The following is a 16588-nucleotide window of genomic DNA, read 5'->3' on the forward strand; positions in this document are numbered from 1 at the left end:
CTGCTGCCTAGACTTGTATCCATTCCCCCCCTGTAAAACATCAAACCAGAGAAGCATGTCCAGCCACACACCTTCATAAGAGCATTACCGGTTCTTAAAGGTGTGAGAGATCCTGTTGCGATGTCTCCAACATCCACTCCTCCAAATGGCCCCTGGTAATGATGATCGAACAACACTTACTGTTCGGAGAGCTTTGCGTGTATTACCTTGATGCTCAGCTGGGGCTGAAGCAGCCATTCCTCTTTGTCTAAATGTCTCTCCCTGAGAAGGGCTGGATCCTGAGACGCCAGCTGGAGAAAGAGAAGGGAGGGATAAGAGAGCCCAGGGCTACTCCGCAGCTTCTCACATCACTGGCTTATGAATGCTTTGTTCTGAAAAACCCGCATGGTCACAAGACTTCCCAGCATGATTAAGAAGCACGGGAGAGCTGCCTGGCATCGATTCTCCTCCGTGAAACGGACCTGGACAGGACGATGAGAACTAATGAAAACGAAGCAAAACAAAAAGTTTCCAGTGAAGTAGCAATGTGGACAATTAGGATAGAGAAATAAATATCCCAGGTAAACTCAGACAGTAAGGAGAGGACATAATGGGAGGGAAAACCCCTAGTGCTAGGGTCAACAAAGATAAAATACTTAGAAGTTTAACAAAAACTGTATGACAAAAACCTACACAACCATCTTTCAAATATGCCTGAAAGACACAAAGGAGATTTCAACAACGCAAGGATTCCCCTTTTTCTTGGGCAGGAAGACCAACCCATCACAATGGTAAGTCAGCTACTGAAGACGTGAACTCTGTATTTGGCCTGTATGTCCTCAGCTAAAGGCAGAAAGAAGGCTCCATGCTCCCCAGATGATTCTGTTAGCAATCCCGATAGTCCGTGCCAACAGGCAAGGCTGGGACAAAGCAGGTAACAAGTAACATACCGTGGGTACCGGAGTCAGGTTTCCTCCTACCACGGAACCAAGTTTTAAGGACAGAAAAACAGAAATACAGAAGAAACTCCACGCTACTGTGCTGTGATGTTATCCGAGCGTGCACTGGTTTTAAACAACGTAGACAGGTTGTGAACAGAGGCACGGGTGGTTGCTGCTTCGGGATGGAGCGGAGCCTCTCCTTCCCGGCTGCTGGCTGCGTCTGCCAGAGCCTGACCGAAGCAGATGACGAATGCGCGCGTCACAGCTCTCCGGGGGACTGTATGGCCACAGAAGTTGCTGCTGAGGCTCTGGGTGAAGAATGGAAGGGTTACGTGATCCAAATCTCTGTTGGGAATGACAAGGCTTCGCCATGAAGCAGGGGTCTTGACCCTCGGCCGTACCCACTGGCCATCAAAGGGGCATTTCCACTACAGACCAAGCAGGACTGGAGAAAGAAAGAACAAATCTGTTCAGGGTTGCACTGTGGACGTCAATAAGGGTGTTCTCCACTTAGTAGAAAGAAGGGACCCTCCTGGACTCACTGACATTACCATGCCTCATCACCTGAGGCCTCAGAGAACTACTAGAATCTGCAAACTTCTCGATCTCTCTAAAGAGGACATTCACCAGCATGTTTTGAGAAAGCCCCTAAATTAAGAAAGTAAGAGACCTCGAATCAAAGCACCCAAGATTGTCTTGATACTCCATGTGTCCTGCAACGCAAATGTTGGTGCGTCGCTCTGAAGAAACAGCATACTGAGGAAAAAAGGAAGGTGCTGGAGAATATGCTAAACTTTGGCCAAAAGAATGAAAGAGGCCAAAGAAAAACACTAGGAACGAACTGCCAAGAGGCAGAGGCTGTCCTCTTGAGAGCTTCTACCTCTAAGACCTGTCAATAATGAGATTTTCTAAAAGTAACAAATAAATGAGACCAAACAGCAAATCTAAAAAAAAAAAAAAAAGATGTGCATAGGAACGTATATAGTAGGCTGTATGTTAGGATATCCCATCTGTCCCCTAATCAGGGCTAGAAACAATAACGTCCAAGCAGTAATAAACACACTCGGCCCTACTCAGCCCCACTCCTTGGTTTCTAAGTACCAGTCTCTAGGAAAGAAGGAAGGAGAAGGAAAAGGAATGGGCAGGGGGAGGGAAGGGAGAGGAAAGGAGGAGGGAAAGGGAAGGGTAGAGGGAAGGAAGGGAAGGGAAGGGAAGAAAACAAACCCCAGGATACCATGGAGATATAGACTCCAGGGCTAGATAGGCAAAGTGCAAAATGTGCCTGTATCATCTCGTTGTGCTACAAAGGAAATGCTCATAAAATAATGGGGCATGTCTAAAACACACAGGAACCAAATAGAGGGTGCTCCCCATAGCAAAACCAGGGACAGCTTGAGCAAAACAAGTAATTATGAGTACTTCCTCTCAAGATACTTGTTAATTACAGGGACTAAAATAGTAGCTTCACAATGGAGAAACCTGTCAGATATCACCTGAATCACGTTATCAAAGCAAGCATTCCCAGTTGACATCAGGTACTGCCTGACAGCTACGATGTACTTAGGAGGGCACGTGACTTCTGTGGTATTCATTTCCAAAATGAATAACCTCAATCTAATCATGAGAAAACATCAGACCTACCGAAGTTAAAGGTCCTCCTACAAAATAACTGACCTAGACTCCAGAGTGTCAAGGTCATGAAAGACAAAGACCTAAGGCACCATCATCAAATGGAGACTTGGGAGACATGCCAACTAAATGTAATGTGGATTGGATCCCAGAACAACAACAAAAAGTACAGGAGTGGGGAAACTGGCTAAATTAGAATAAGGTCAATAGATGAATGATTAGTTTTTTATCAATATTAACTTAATGTGTTCATGATGGTTATGCAAGATGTTAACTTCAGGTGCAGCTGGATAAAGGGATTGTGGGAGTTTTGTACCATTTTTACAACTCTTCTCTAAGTTCAAAATTATTTCCTAATAACTTATTTATGTATTTGAGAGAGAGAGAGAAATGAGCAAGGGAGAGGAGAAGCAGAGGGAGAGGATGAAGCAGACTCCATGCTGAGCGCAAAGTGTGCTGGCAGGGCTTGATTCCACAACCCTGAGATCATGACTAGAGCCAAAATTAAGAGTTGGACACCCAACTGACTGAGCCACCCAGGTGCCCCATCATAACAACATTTTTATTTTATTTTTTAGATTTTTTTTTATTTGACAGAGATCACAAATAGGCAGAGAGGCAGGCAGAGAGAGAGAGAGAGAGAGAGAGAGAGAGGAAAGGAAGCAGGCTCCCTGCTGAGCAGAGAGCCCGATGCGGGGCTCGATCCCAGGACCCTGGGATCATGACCTGAGCCGAAGGCAGAGGCTTTAACCCACTGAGCCACCCAGGTGCCCCATAACAACATTTTTAAAAGAGGGATGTCATGAAACACAAAGACTGAGGAAATGTCAGTCAGGTGAAAGGAGACTAAAGAGACATGACACTTTAATGCAATGTACGACACTCAATTTTCTTTTGCTATAAAAGACATCACAAGGATAATCAACCTAGGATTAAATGACAGAATTATAGCACTGTGAATTTTTTTTAAAGATTTATTTATTTATTTGACAGAGATCACAAGTAGGCAGAGAGGCAGGCAGAGAGAGAGGAAGGGAAGCAGGCTCCCCACTGAGCAGAGAGCCCGATGTGGGGCTCGATCCCAGGACCCTGGGATCATGACCTGAGCTAAAGGCAGATGCTTAACTGAATGAGACACCCAGGCGCCCCTGCATCAGTGTGAATTAACTGATTTTGATAATTTCACTGTAGTTATGTAAGGAATCCACACTGAATATTTAGGTTAAGGAGCATCACGTCAGCAACTTACTTTCAAATATAACATATGTTTCATATGTAACAAATTTCATATATAACAAATATATATATTATATATACATCATATATAATATATATTTCAAAGAAATATATATAGAGAGAAATATACGGATAAAGGGAAGGCAGTAAAAGGTTAGCATTTGAGGAATTAGAAAAAGAGGATGGGGAATTCTTTTTACTTTTATTATAACCTTTTTAAAAATTTGAAGATATGTCAAAAAGCAAAGTAATCATCATCATAATAACCTATGTAATAACCTCATTGGTAAGATTATTCAATTTTGTGATTGCCATTTGTTAAAAGCACTTTAGTTAGCTATGAAAAAAGTACAGCATAGAGAATATAGTTAATCATAACAACTTGGCATAATGAACAGACGGTAACTACCTATTATCTTGAATGTTACAGAGTTGTTTCATCATAATACTGTGTGTCACCTATACTTCAATTTTAAAATTTTAATTAATTTTTTAAAATATTTTATTTTTTTAAGATTTTATTTATTTGTTGGAGAATTCAAGAGAGCACAATCATGAGCAGTGAGATCACGACCTGAGCTGAAGGCAGACAATCAACCAACTGAGCCACCCTGGCACCCCTAAAAAAAAATATTTTAGTCAGAATTTGCTACTCTATTATTTCTACCTGGTTCTATTTCTAGAGCTCATAGATGAAAATAGTAATTTAAATTCCTTTTTACCAGAAACATACTTTCACATATCTCTGCAACTATCTTCTCCCCAGGCAAACACATAGAGATTTTTCTACCCCTTCTCATGAGACATAATTTCCAGACTCCCCACCATTCTGGCCTCCCACTAAGTATACACCCAGTTTATCAAAATCTTTCAAAAAATGCTGCTCCCAGCATCAAATTCAATCCCATGGTGCTCTAGTCATTACAGGACACAGGAGGAATACGAAGTTTGAACTGAAGACCATGCGGTAAAGGAAAAAGTAGATCCCTAGAGTCTCCCAGATGTGGTGGGAACTCCAAGCTGTGGTACCACTCCCACCTGGGGTCACTGAACTTACACTGCAAGGAAATGACTTCAGGTTCACTGGGATAAGGTCATTTTCATCTTGTCTTTTGTTTGACCATTTCAATTCTTTCCTACCTCTTATCTTCACATCTTTTTGTCCTTTGCTCCTATCCTCTATTTTTTAGAGAAGTGGAACCATGAAAGTAAAAAGGGTATGAATGAAAAAGTGATTCAGCCAGATATGAAGAAGTTTCTCACAGCAACCTTCCTTACAGAAATTAAGTACACAGAGTATTTCCAATTAACAGGTAAGGTATCAACTTGATTTGCTGAACAAACATTTCTGAAGGTATAATGAATGCTTAAGAAGGGCAATGGACACTTGGGGTGTAAATGCCAACAGGCTTCCTACCCGCAGTCCACCAGTAAAGCTAGACATCACCTAAGAGTATGAACTGCTGGAGAGTTTCTGGGCTTGGAAAAAAAAGAAAAAAAAAATCATCGGGTGAGGCAAATAATGGAGAAAGAGGACCTGTAGGGCAATGGTAGTTTTCCTAAGGTCATCACTCTTCTGCAGAACTTTCTGAACCAAGTGTAAGAAACAGACATCGTACCATATGCACTTGAGATACTGCTAATGAAAGAATTTGAGAACTAAGTAAGAGTTTTCAGTTTTTTTAGTGTGAAAATCAATAAAAGGAAACCTCACGAACATGGCGGGAAGCCAGCAGCAGTAGTTCTCAGGTCCCACCACTCCTGTCAACTGCAGACTAACAGGTGACGAGGGACCTTGCACTTTGAGACTACTTTCCTATCCCAGCACGTGGAGGGACGGTTCCCCCCGGTAACGGCCCAGCCCCGAGAAGCCACTACCCTCCCAACTCCAAGGTTATTCCCACGGACATTCTGTTTCCAACAAACTTCCCGACTCTCCCGTCTCCTGTATACAGGAGTGTTCTTTCTTTTCCCTTCCTCGCCTTTGTTCTCTGGGCTTGCCTGTGATTTTACCCTGGTTGGCACATCCCTAACTGCGAGTATTTGCTATTCCTGAGAAAAACATTATCTTTTGCCTGTAAAATAACTGATTTTTAATTTTTAGGTTAACACTGGGCAAGTAATAAGTCAAAACATTAAATTTGCTTCCTTGACAATGGCATCTTGTGACATACACTTGCAGTTTGTACAGATTCCAATAAAGCGTTTTTAAAAGGACAAACGTCTATCCTTGGGGACAGGCAGGCACGGCCACACGGAATTACCCACACCCCAGTGACTGAGAGGCTTTGGTAGGGTCGGCCCATGAAGGTCAGGAAGAGCAGCAGGAGCGACCTGATTTGGGCGCAGGCCCGCGACCCAGCTCGCGAAAGGGCGCTGGGGCGGCACCTGGCGGAGCGCGGACCCAGCGGCTGCAAGCGCGACGCGTCGCCCGTGGCCCAGCTGTCGAGGCGCACGCTCCACTGCGCCCGGCGCCTGCCCAGCGCGCGTTTGGCGCAGTGACCGCCGTACTACCGCACGGAGCGAGCCCGCGGCGTCCTCTCCAGCCAGCACAACTGCGACAAAACACACTTCGTCCTCCTCATCCGACAGGCTTGAGGGCCGCGGCTGGTTCTGAAAACGCGGATCTCGGGGCGCGGGGGGCAACCACTCCAGGGCAGCCAGGCCCCCGCCTGTTTGGGCGGGGCGGGGCACCATTCCCAGCACCGAACCGTCCGACGCTGTCCACTGTTCGAGAAGCCGCGTCCGGTCTCGCGTGGGAGCGAGCCGGGGCCCGGACAGACGGACGACGAGCCCGTCACACAGCCTCCGCGGAGCTCCAACAGCGGTGCGTGCAGCCCCCACCTGGGCGCCTCCAGGGCCCCACGGAGGCCGCCCACACTCCGACGCTGACCCCCGGCCCCGGCCCGCAGCGACCACCAGTACCCGCGCCCCCCGACGCGCCCCGAGAGCGTCTGCTCCGCACCGCGCGGAAGCCCCTACCTGCCGCTTGAGAACGCCTCTACCACTCCGGAGAGCGGCGGCGTGGGACTCCGCGCGCCTGCGCAGCAAACCTCCTTCCACCCCCGCGCACGCCCGCCCGCACGCATGCGTGTTCCAATACTCCCGACAGCGTTCCCTCCCAACGCTCCCACCAGAGACACAGGGAGCTAAGGCCCCGCCTCTGCAGTAGCCCGTACGCATGCGCATCCTCATCCGCAAAAACTTCCCCACACCCATGCCAGTCCCGAGACCGGGAGAAAAGAGACCACGCTTTTTTGGATAAGGGCTTCTGGTTCGTTCCTAGCCCAGGCATTCCCGGTTCTACATTCGCCCCTCAATACTGAAGGTCTGCCTCTGGCTGGGCAGGACGGCGGGACGTTCGGGACTCCGAGACCACGGAGGCGGAGGCACGCATGCGCACACCGCAGCGGCGCGGACTCCCAGAAGCCACCGCGGCCGGTGGGCGAGGCCGGGCTGTGAAGCGGACCTTCGGGTCGATGCCGAACTTCGGAGACCTTGGGCGGGTGCTTGGCCTCCTCTCGCGCCTTGGGGGTGGTCGTCACCACGCCGCTTGTTGCCAGGACGCGTATGGGGCTTGGGCGGGGCGGCCCGCGCTCAGATCCGCTCATTCCATGTCCAGTACCGTAAAATTTCCTAAGTGTTGACCTGTGATACGGCTGCAAGTCATGGTGCCGTGGAGGGCTCCGTGGGGAGGACCGTGCGGCCAGGGGCAGGTGACTGGCACCTCTGAGTCTGGTGTTTGGTGAAGGAAGACCAGCTGATCCCCAGCCCTCCTACTCGTTGTCCGTGAGCAGCTGGGGATGGAACCGAACTGGTGGCAGGCTCGGGCGGAGGCAGATGAGGCGGCGCGTCTGCGCCCGTGTCGGAGGCGCTGCCAGGGAACAAAACTGAGTAAACCGAAGGTCCGATCGCCTTGGTGAAGCGATGCGTGCACCTGGCAGCGGACGAGCGAGTACCCGGAGCACCGAGGAGGGCCACGTAGAAGGACTTTATCGGAAGCGGGTGGGCCGAGAGGGTTATTAGCAAAAGAAAAGGGTTGTTCCGGGCAAGGCCATCTTCCCTCGGAGGAAGGGCGGGGATCCTAACTAGGTGGGCCACCTCTTCCTTTGGGGGATAGAGGACCCGTGTGACGGATGACCGTTGCGGTGACCTGGAGGTTCCTGCCTGGCAGGTTAAGACTGCATTTCTGGGAGAGGGTGAAAGTGCACTGGGGTTAGTTAGTCTGGCCCCGATTTGGAGACGTGGCCTCAGTGACACCATTTGGGGCCAGAGGTTTTCTTTTTAAATGTCTTTAACGTTTGTGGCTACATAACAAAGTCTACCCAAAATGGAGTGGGCGAGGACCACTTTATTATGTCCTGTTTCTGGGGGTGAGGAGTTCAAACTGGGCGGGATAGGAACGATTTACCTGTTATTCGGTACCTGCTGGCTTGGACACCAAAGGTGGCCTCTTCGTTCAGAGCCTGAAACCTGACTGGAAGTCCCGTGGTTAGGCCTCTGTTTTCGCTGCCAGTGGGTTCCTCAGCATTGTTTCATGTACTCTCAGACCCTGTCCCTCTTCACTTGGTCTCTTAAAGCCTTTCCAGCAGGATGGCTGGACTCCTCCCCCGAGCTTCCCTGAGGATAACACAGCCTTCTTAGTTTCTGACCTGGAGCTGGCACCGCGTCACTTCTGTCACGTTCTCTTTTTTTTTTTTTTTTTTTAAGACTTTATTTATTTGACAGAGAGAGAGATCACAAGTAGAGAGAGAGAGAGATGAGGAGGCAGGCTCCCTGCCTAGCAGAGAGCCTGATGTGGGACCCGATCCCAGAACCCTGAGATCAGGACCTGAGCTGAAGGCAGAGGCCTAACCCACTGAGCCACCCAGGCAGCCCTGTCACGTTCTCTTGATGAAAGCAAGTTGTAGGCCCAACCCAGATTCTAGGAAAGGGGAACTGCATTTCGTTTTGGCAAAAAGAGTGAATTAGCCTGGTAGTCTTCCTAGAGATCCACTAAACTTAACCTGCTTTAGATTGCCTAAAGTAGAATTGATTATGAGTGGCTTTCAGCAGAGTCTGGGTGTGCTCATATGCATATGTAGGATTCTAGAAACCATTGTGATAGGTATTCAGTTCTTTTTAATCACCCTGTTTATCTTGAACTTTTCCCTTACCATTAATTTTTTTTTTAGGTTTAAAAAAAATTATTTGACAGAGATCACAATAAGGCAGAGAGGAAGGCAGAGAGAGGGAAGCAGGCTCCCCGCTGAGCAGAGAGCCCGATGTGGAGGCTCAATCCCAGGACTCTGGGATCATGACCTGAGCCGAAGGCAGAGGCTTTAAACCACTGAGCCACCCAGGCGCCCCATTAAATATTTTTCTGCACCCAAATTGTAATGAACAAATAGTATGTCACAGTATTGCCCTTTAGTGATAAAGCTAAGCTGCTCTTAAGAGAGACAGATTTCTGATCAGCTCCTTTTCATGCTTCCCAACTTCCTATTATTCAATTAGACTCTTTTAAGGAAGTGTTTGTCATTTCAGGGATCAGTGACATTCAAAGATGTGGTCATTGGCTTCTCCAAGGAGGAATGGAGATCACTGAACCCTGCTCAAAGAGATTTGTACATTACTGTGATGTTGGAGAATTACCAGAATTTGGTTTGGGTGGGTAAATGCATCCAACCCTTAATTCAGCATCTGATCTTGGATGTGTCTTCTTGTTTTGCTGGGAATCTTTAGTGAGGCTCTGATTTTCCATGAAATGTGAGTGGCTGTCTTTATCCCATCTACCGGATACCAAGGACTTTTCTCATTTTATAATGGCCTCTATCCTTATTAAAATATGGCTGTGTTGGGGCACCTGGGGGGCCTTTGGCTCACGCCATGGTCTCAGGGTCCTGGGATCGAGCCCCGCATCGGGCTCTCTCCTTAGCGGGGAGCCTGCTTCCCCCTCCCTCTCTCTGCCTGCCTCTCTGCCTACTTGTGACCTCTGTCTGTCAAATAAATAAGTAAAATCTTTAAAAAAAAAAAAAAAAGACCAGTCACATTTCTATATGCTATCATTAAAAAATTAGAAATTGAAATTAAAATACCACTTACAATAGCACCAAAAATAGGATATATTTAAATAATCTGTACACTCAGAGCTACAAAATTCAGTTGAGAGAAATATTGAAGAAATAGCTATGTTACATTCATCCCTTGGAAATCTCAATATTATTAATATTATTAATAATCTCAATATTATTACTTCTCACCAAATTTCATTTATGTGTTCAGCACCATCTCATTCAAAATTCCTGTAGGCTTTTAAATAGAATTCAACAAGCTGATTCCACAATTCACAGGGAAATGCAAAAGCTATAGTAATCAAGACAAATACTGGCATAAAGAAAGAAAAAGAGGTTAATGAGACAGACTAGAGTCCAGAAATAAACTGGTACATACATTGTCAATTGATTTGAGGGGAAAAAGGCAAAGTCAATTCAGTAGAGAGTGAAAAGTGTTTTTTCAATTTGTCCTGGAACAATTGGATATGTATATATAAGTAACAACTTTGATCCATGCCACTTTGTACCATATACAAAAATTAACTCCTAAATAGAGCTAAATGTAAAACCTAAAACTACAAAACTTTCAGGAAAAAGTATTTGTGACCTTAGATTAGGCAACGATTTCTTTGCTATTTCACCATAAAATATAAAAATGATAAATATAACCTCATAAAAATTAAGAATTTCTGGGGTGTCTTAGTGGCTCAGCTGGATGTCTGACTGTTGATCTCATCTGGTCGTGATCTCAGGGTCATAGGTTCAGGCCCCATGTTAGACTCCACACCCAGTGCGGAGCCTACTTTAAAAAATTAAGAATTTCTACCCCCTCAAAAAACACAACTAAGATAATGAAAAGACAACAGCCTAGAGAAAATTATTTACATACCACATATGCACATAGGTATTCGTATCTGGAACAGATACAGAACAGTCGACTCAAAAGAAGGCAGACAAACCAATTTATAAGTGGGGAACAGATTTGGGCGGATACTTCACTAAAGATAAAGTAATGGCAGATGGTCACATAAAAACATGCTCAATATCATTAGTCATTAAGGAAATGCAGATTAAAACTACAATGAGGGGGGGGCGCCTGGGTGGCTCAGTGGGTTAAGCCGCTGCCTTCGGCTCAGGTCATGATCTCGGAGTCCTGGGATCGAGCCCCGCATCGGACTCTCTGCTCAGCAGGGAGCCTGCTTCCTCCTCTCTCTCTGCCTGCCTCTCTGCCTGCTTGTGATCTATCAAATAAATAAATAAAAAAAAAAAAAAAAAAAAACTACAATGAGGGGTGCCTGAGTGGTTCAGTGGGTTAAGCCTCTGCCTTCAGCTCAGGTCATGATCCCAGGGTCCTAGGATCGAGCCCCACATCGGGCTCTCTGCTCAGCGAGGAGCCTGCTTCCTCTTCTCTCTCTGCCTGCCTCTCTGCCTGCTTGTGATCTCTCTGTGTCAAATGAATAAATAAAATCTTAAATAAAACCACAATGAGATAGCATGATACACATTAGCATCTCAAATTATAGGGAAGGACTATATACCAACATTACAATATTGAATAAGCTGAAAAATACTAAATTAGTATACTGTTTGTAAGCATGTCAAAGTGTATGTTAATATAAAAATATGACACTTGGAAGGAGTAATGTTAATGTATTAGAAATCTCTTTCACACGTAATTATTCACAATTAGGGGCGCCTGGGTGGCTCAGTTAAGCATCTGCCTTCCACTGGGGTCATGGTCCCCAAGGCCCCGAGATGGAGCCCTGCACTGGGCACCCGATCGGCAGCAGGGCTCTGCTTCTCCCTCTCCCTGGCACTTCCCCTGCTTGTGTTCTCTCTCTATCTGTCAAATAAATAGAATCTCCAAAAGTAAATAAACAAAAGAGCTTTATACCTAAAGAAATTCCCACATATATGGCATTTAAAGGGTTACTTTCTTGTATGCGTCCTTTTATGTAGCTTAAGGTAATAGGTTTCTAAAATTTCTCCACTTACATGGTTGCTTGCCAGCATGGATTTTCCAAAGAATAATAATTGATATGTAGTATTGGGAGACTTTTCTTTTTTTTTTTTTTAAGATTTTTATTTATTTATTTGATAGAGATCACAAGTAGGCAGAGAGGCAGGCATTGAGAGAGGAGGAAGCAGGCTCACCGCTGAGCAGAGAGCCGATGTGGGGCTCGATCCCAGGACACTGGGATCATGACCTGAGCCGAAGGCAAAGGCTTTAACCCACTGAGCCACCCAGGCGCCCTGGGAGACTTTTCTACGTTACCATTTTAATATGGTCTTTAGTGGTGAATGTGATGATGTGAGTCTCTGATAAATGTAACGAGTTGAACAAATAAACATTTCCACACTGGACAAAGTTTGTACATAACCATAAATTATTTGATGTTCCATAAGGGGAAAAAAAAACAGTGAAATCTTTACTTATTTATAGGAATTTTCTGTAGCATGAATTCCTTACGGTTGAGGAAGATGACAGTATCTGAAGGCCTTCCCACATTACTACATATATAAAGAATGATGTTGAATAAGTTGTGAACCCTGACTAAAGGCTTTGTCCCATTCCTTATATACATAGGGCTTTTCACCACTGTGAATTCTCTGACATTGAATAATTAGTGTTAAGTGACAAAGAGCTTTTCCACATTCAGTACATTGATATGGGTTCTCACCATATAGTTGCTAATATATCCATGAAACTATGAAATCCAACTAAAAGTTTTCATTACACTTACATGGTTTCTCGCTAGTCTGAATTCTCTGGTGATGATAAAGTAGTGAGCCCTGCATAAAGGCCCTCCTACAACCCTTACATTCATAAGATGACTCACAAGTATGGATCCTCAGATCTGAGGGAGATAACGAATGATGACTGAAGGCCTTTCCACGTTCATTACATTTATATAACTTCTCATTGGCACGGATACTTTAATGTTCATTAAGTTGTGTGGTACCTCTAAAGGCCTTCCCGTATTCCTTACAGTCAGGGTTTTTCTCCAGTATGAATTCTCTCAGGTTGAATAATTAGGGAGAAGTGACAAAAAGCTTTTTTTTTTTTTTAAGATTTTATTTATTTATTTGACAGATCACAAGTAGGCAGAGAGGCAGGCAGAGAGAGAGGAGGAAACAGGCTCCCCGCCGAGCAGAGAGCCTGATGTGGGGCTTGATCCCAGGACCCTGGGATCATGACCTGAGCCGAAGGCAGAGGCTTTAACCCACTGAGCCACCCAGGCGCCCCAATAAATAAAATCTTTAAAAAAAAATAAGGAACCAGAATGATGGCCAAGCTGCTTCAAAGGAGAAGTCCATAAATGAATACACAGACAAGCACAAAGAAATGCTGAAATGAGTGTGCTAATACATCAAGAACTGGTTAATGCTATGCAGAGTATGAAAATCATAGCATTTGGTGTTATTTTTTTTCTGCTGGCCAGCAATGTCCAAGGTAAGCTAACTGCATGAGTCTCAGTCCTAATTGATAATAAACAATAAGTCAAACAAAGGTACAAATCCTCTAGAAAATGAAACAGCCCTTGGGCACACTTGTTAGGCAATTTCCTGGCATGATATTTAAAAAGCATGAGTCTTGGGGCACCTGGGTGGCGTCCTGGGATCGAGCCTCGTGTCGGGCTCTCTGCTCAGCGGGGAGCCTGCTTCCCTTCCTCTCCCTCTGCCTGCTTCTCTGCCTGCTTGTTATCTCTTTCAGATAAATAAAATCTTAAAAAAAAAAAAAAGCCTGAGTCTTGCCTACCAAAATCCCCTCACATCTGGGAATTTACCCTGATGATACACTTCCAACAACATGAAAATGCACACACATAAGACCGTTCATTACAGCACGCTCATCATTTTAAAATACCTAAAACAATCTAAGCAGCCACATCTAGGGGAGTGGTTCAGTAAACTATGATCTATCTACACCCGGTGTTACGCAGCTGCATACAAGAATGAAAAAACTCCACAAAATTATAAATAATTTCCAAGATATATTCTCAAGTGGAAAAAGCTAAGTGCAGAAGAGTATATAGAATATGTGACACTTTTTGTAAGAAAGGCTATATACGAAAACATACATGTATCTACTCATTTGTACACAAGAAATACTGGAAGAAAAAGAATGAAAAAGGGTGAGAATGTAAACTACAGAGGGATAGTGGGTGAGGTTGCAAGGAGGAGTGGGGGCATCTGGGTGCTCAGTCAGTTAAACATCGGACTCTTAGTTTCAGCCCAGATCATGATCTCAGGGTGGTGAGATCAAGCCCTGCATCAGGCTCTGCACTCAGCAGGGGGTCTGCTTGGGATTCCCTTCCTTTCCTCTCCCTCTGCTTCTCTCTCTCAAATAAAAATAAAGAAATCTAAATAAATAAAAAAATCTTAAAATATATTAAAAAAAGGGAGTAGGTAGCAGGAATGACCCGGGGAGATGCCATACTTTTCTAGAAGTCTGCTTTTTTGTACAGTTCTGACTCTTAGAACAATGGTAATGTTTCACACAGCCTCCACATAAATAACCAAAATAGAATACAAACAGTGATGAGTGAAACTGCCTCTACCACAAATGAATACAGCCCCAGTGAAGTGAGTGGGGAAAAAAGAACTAACTTAAGTGTATTTAGAAAGCAGTATTTTGACTATGCACTGTAAGGCTAAAACCAAAAAACCCTCACAAACAAATAATGTACTCTTACTCTAGTTAATGTATTTCTCACAGGGGTATGCTAATAATTACAAAAAATTTGATTATATAGAATTTTTTAAGCTGCTAAAAAACATTTGACAGCAGAAATGATAGGCTGGTGTAATCTACATCTGAGGATGAATCAGAAGCAACTTTAGGGCCCAGGTCAATACAGAGTCTTACTCAAAATGGAAAATGAGCAAACATGGCTTAGTTCATTACGTGACTGCCTTCAGCTCAGGTCATGATCCTGGAGTCCCAGAACCGAGTCCCGCATCAGGCTCCCTGCTCAGCAAGGAGTCTGCTTCTCCCTCTGGCCCTCCCCCACTCCCATGCTCTGTCTCTCATTCTCTCTCAAATAAATAAATAAAATCTTTTTTAAAAGATAAGGTATATGATAATACCAACAATAATTTTTTTAAAAGATTTTATTTATTTATTTGACAGAGAGAGAGAGATCACAAGTAGGCAGAGAGAGGGGGAAGCAGGCTCCCTGCTGAGCAGAGAGCCCGATGCGGGGCTCGATCCCAGGACCCTGAGATCATGACCTGAGCCGAAGACAGAGACTTAACCCACTGAGCCACCCAGGCGCCCCCCAACAATAATTTTTAAAAAAAGAAAGAGAAGAGTGGGTTGGCTGGGTGGCTCAGTTGGTTAAGCATCCAACTCTTGACTTCAGCTCAGGTCATGATCTCAGGGTTGTGACACTGGGCCCTGTGTCAGGCTCCACCCTGGGTATGGAGCCTGCTTAAGATTCTCCCTCCCGAAGTGGAGATGCAACATGGGGGGTTAAGGGGGTAGGAAAAGAATAAATGAAACAAGATGGCATCGTGAGGAGACAAACTTAAGAGACTCTTAATCTCACAAAACAAACTGAGGGTTGCTGGGAGGAGGGGTGTAGGGAGAGGGGGGTGGGGTTATGGACATTGGGGAGGGTATGTGCTATGGTGAGTGCTGTGAAGTGTGTAAACCTGGCGATTCATAGACCTGTACCCCTGGGGATAAAAATATATTATATGTTTATAAAAAATAAAAAATAAAATAAAATAAAAAGAGATTCTCCCTCCCTCTGCCCCTTCCCTTCGCTCTCTAAAAAGAGAAAGGGTGAAAGAATGTACAAAATCTGAATCTGGAAAAACGTGTCAAAGGAAAAAAATCATTGGGCAGTAACCAAAATAAGTTATTTTTGGAAACATAGTTTTAGATGGAAATAATGACTCAACTATTAAAAAAAAAGAATAGGGGGGAAGCTGGAAAGAAATAATGTTCCCTGGGTACATAAAGTCTTACTTCAAAGAAAGCACCTTCCTCTTTCAATGGAGACAGGCTCGGGGAGTGGTGTGTGTGAGTACAAGAGAGACCCCTCCAGGAGCTCACGCTGGTACACCAGGGGCTCTGACAGGAACTTTCCAGGCATCTTCTCAAAGGGGCTCCGTCCCTTTCACCTTCTGGGCCATGACCTACAGCGCCACCGCCCTTCTTAATCATCCGTCACTCGCCTGGCATGGGCTTCCCATCATATGTCTTTCTGCCAACCGGATTTCTTCCATTGTTCCAGTAAGGAGATCACGTTGGGCTTAGAAATAGAAAATCCTGTGTACCCAAGAAGAAATGCAGCAGAGTCACAAAGGGGGTGTCTCAGAATTAATTTCCAGTTCGTGGTTACCAGAAAATAAGGCCAGAGACGAGAAGGAAGTCATTTTTGGAATGGAGAAGCAGCTTCTTTAGGTGTTATCCTACAGAACTATCCATCCCCATTCTGTACAATCTCATTGAGAGCAGAGTGGAAATCCAACCAGAGTCTTGAAAGGCACCTCAGAAATTCACACCAAAGGCAGCACATACTCCAGTGGACAAATTACACCCTTCCAGGGTCCTAACATCTTACCTAGAGATGAAGTTGCTTAAGTTCTCCAGTATTCCGTCTCTGCACAAATCCTAGCAGGGTCCGGCCTGCCCCCCTCAACCTGAGAAGACTGTTGCCACATCCCTATACATCACCGACCCTTGAAACAACAAACCGAGAATGTGTGCCATTGAAGTAAATATTTAGGACTAGAAAAATAGGATGGAAACGGACC

At 45.0% G+C, this 16588-nt stretch overlaps 1 protein-coding gene across 1 annotated transcript in view; it reads right to left on the reverse strand.

The window, feature by feature from the left end:
• The window catches only part of LOC116861764 (zinc finger protein 582-like), a 44888-nt gene that overhangs the window by 7021 nt on the left and 21279 nt on the right, over nucleotides 1-16588 (reverse strand). The gene's annotated exons all lie outside the window — the stretch shown is intronic.

The sequence above is a fragment of the Lontra canadensis genome, unplaced genomic scaffold (assembly GCF_010015895.1).
Source record: "Lontra canadensis isolate GAN:19392208 unplaced genomic scaffold, GSC_riverotter_1.0 scaffold206, whole genome shotgun sequence".
NCBI classification, from domain to species: domain Eukaryota; kingdom Metazoa; phylum Chordata; class Mammalia; order Carnivora; family Mustelidae; genus Lontra; species Lontra canadensis.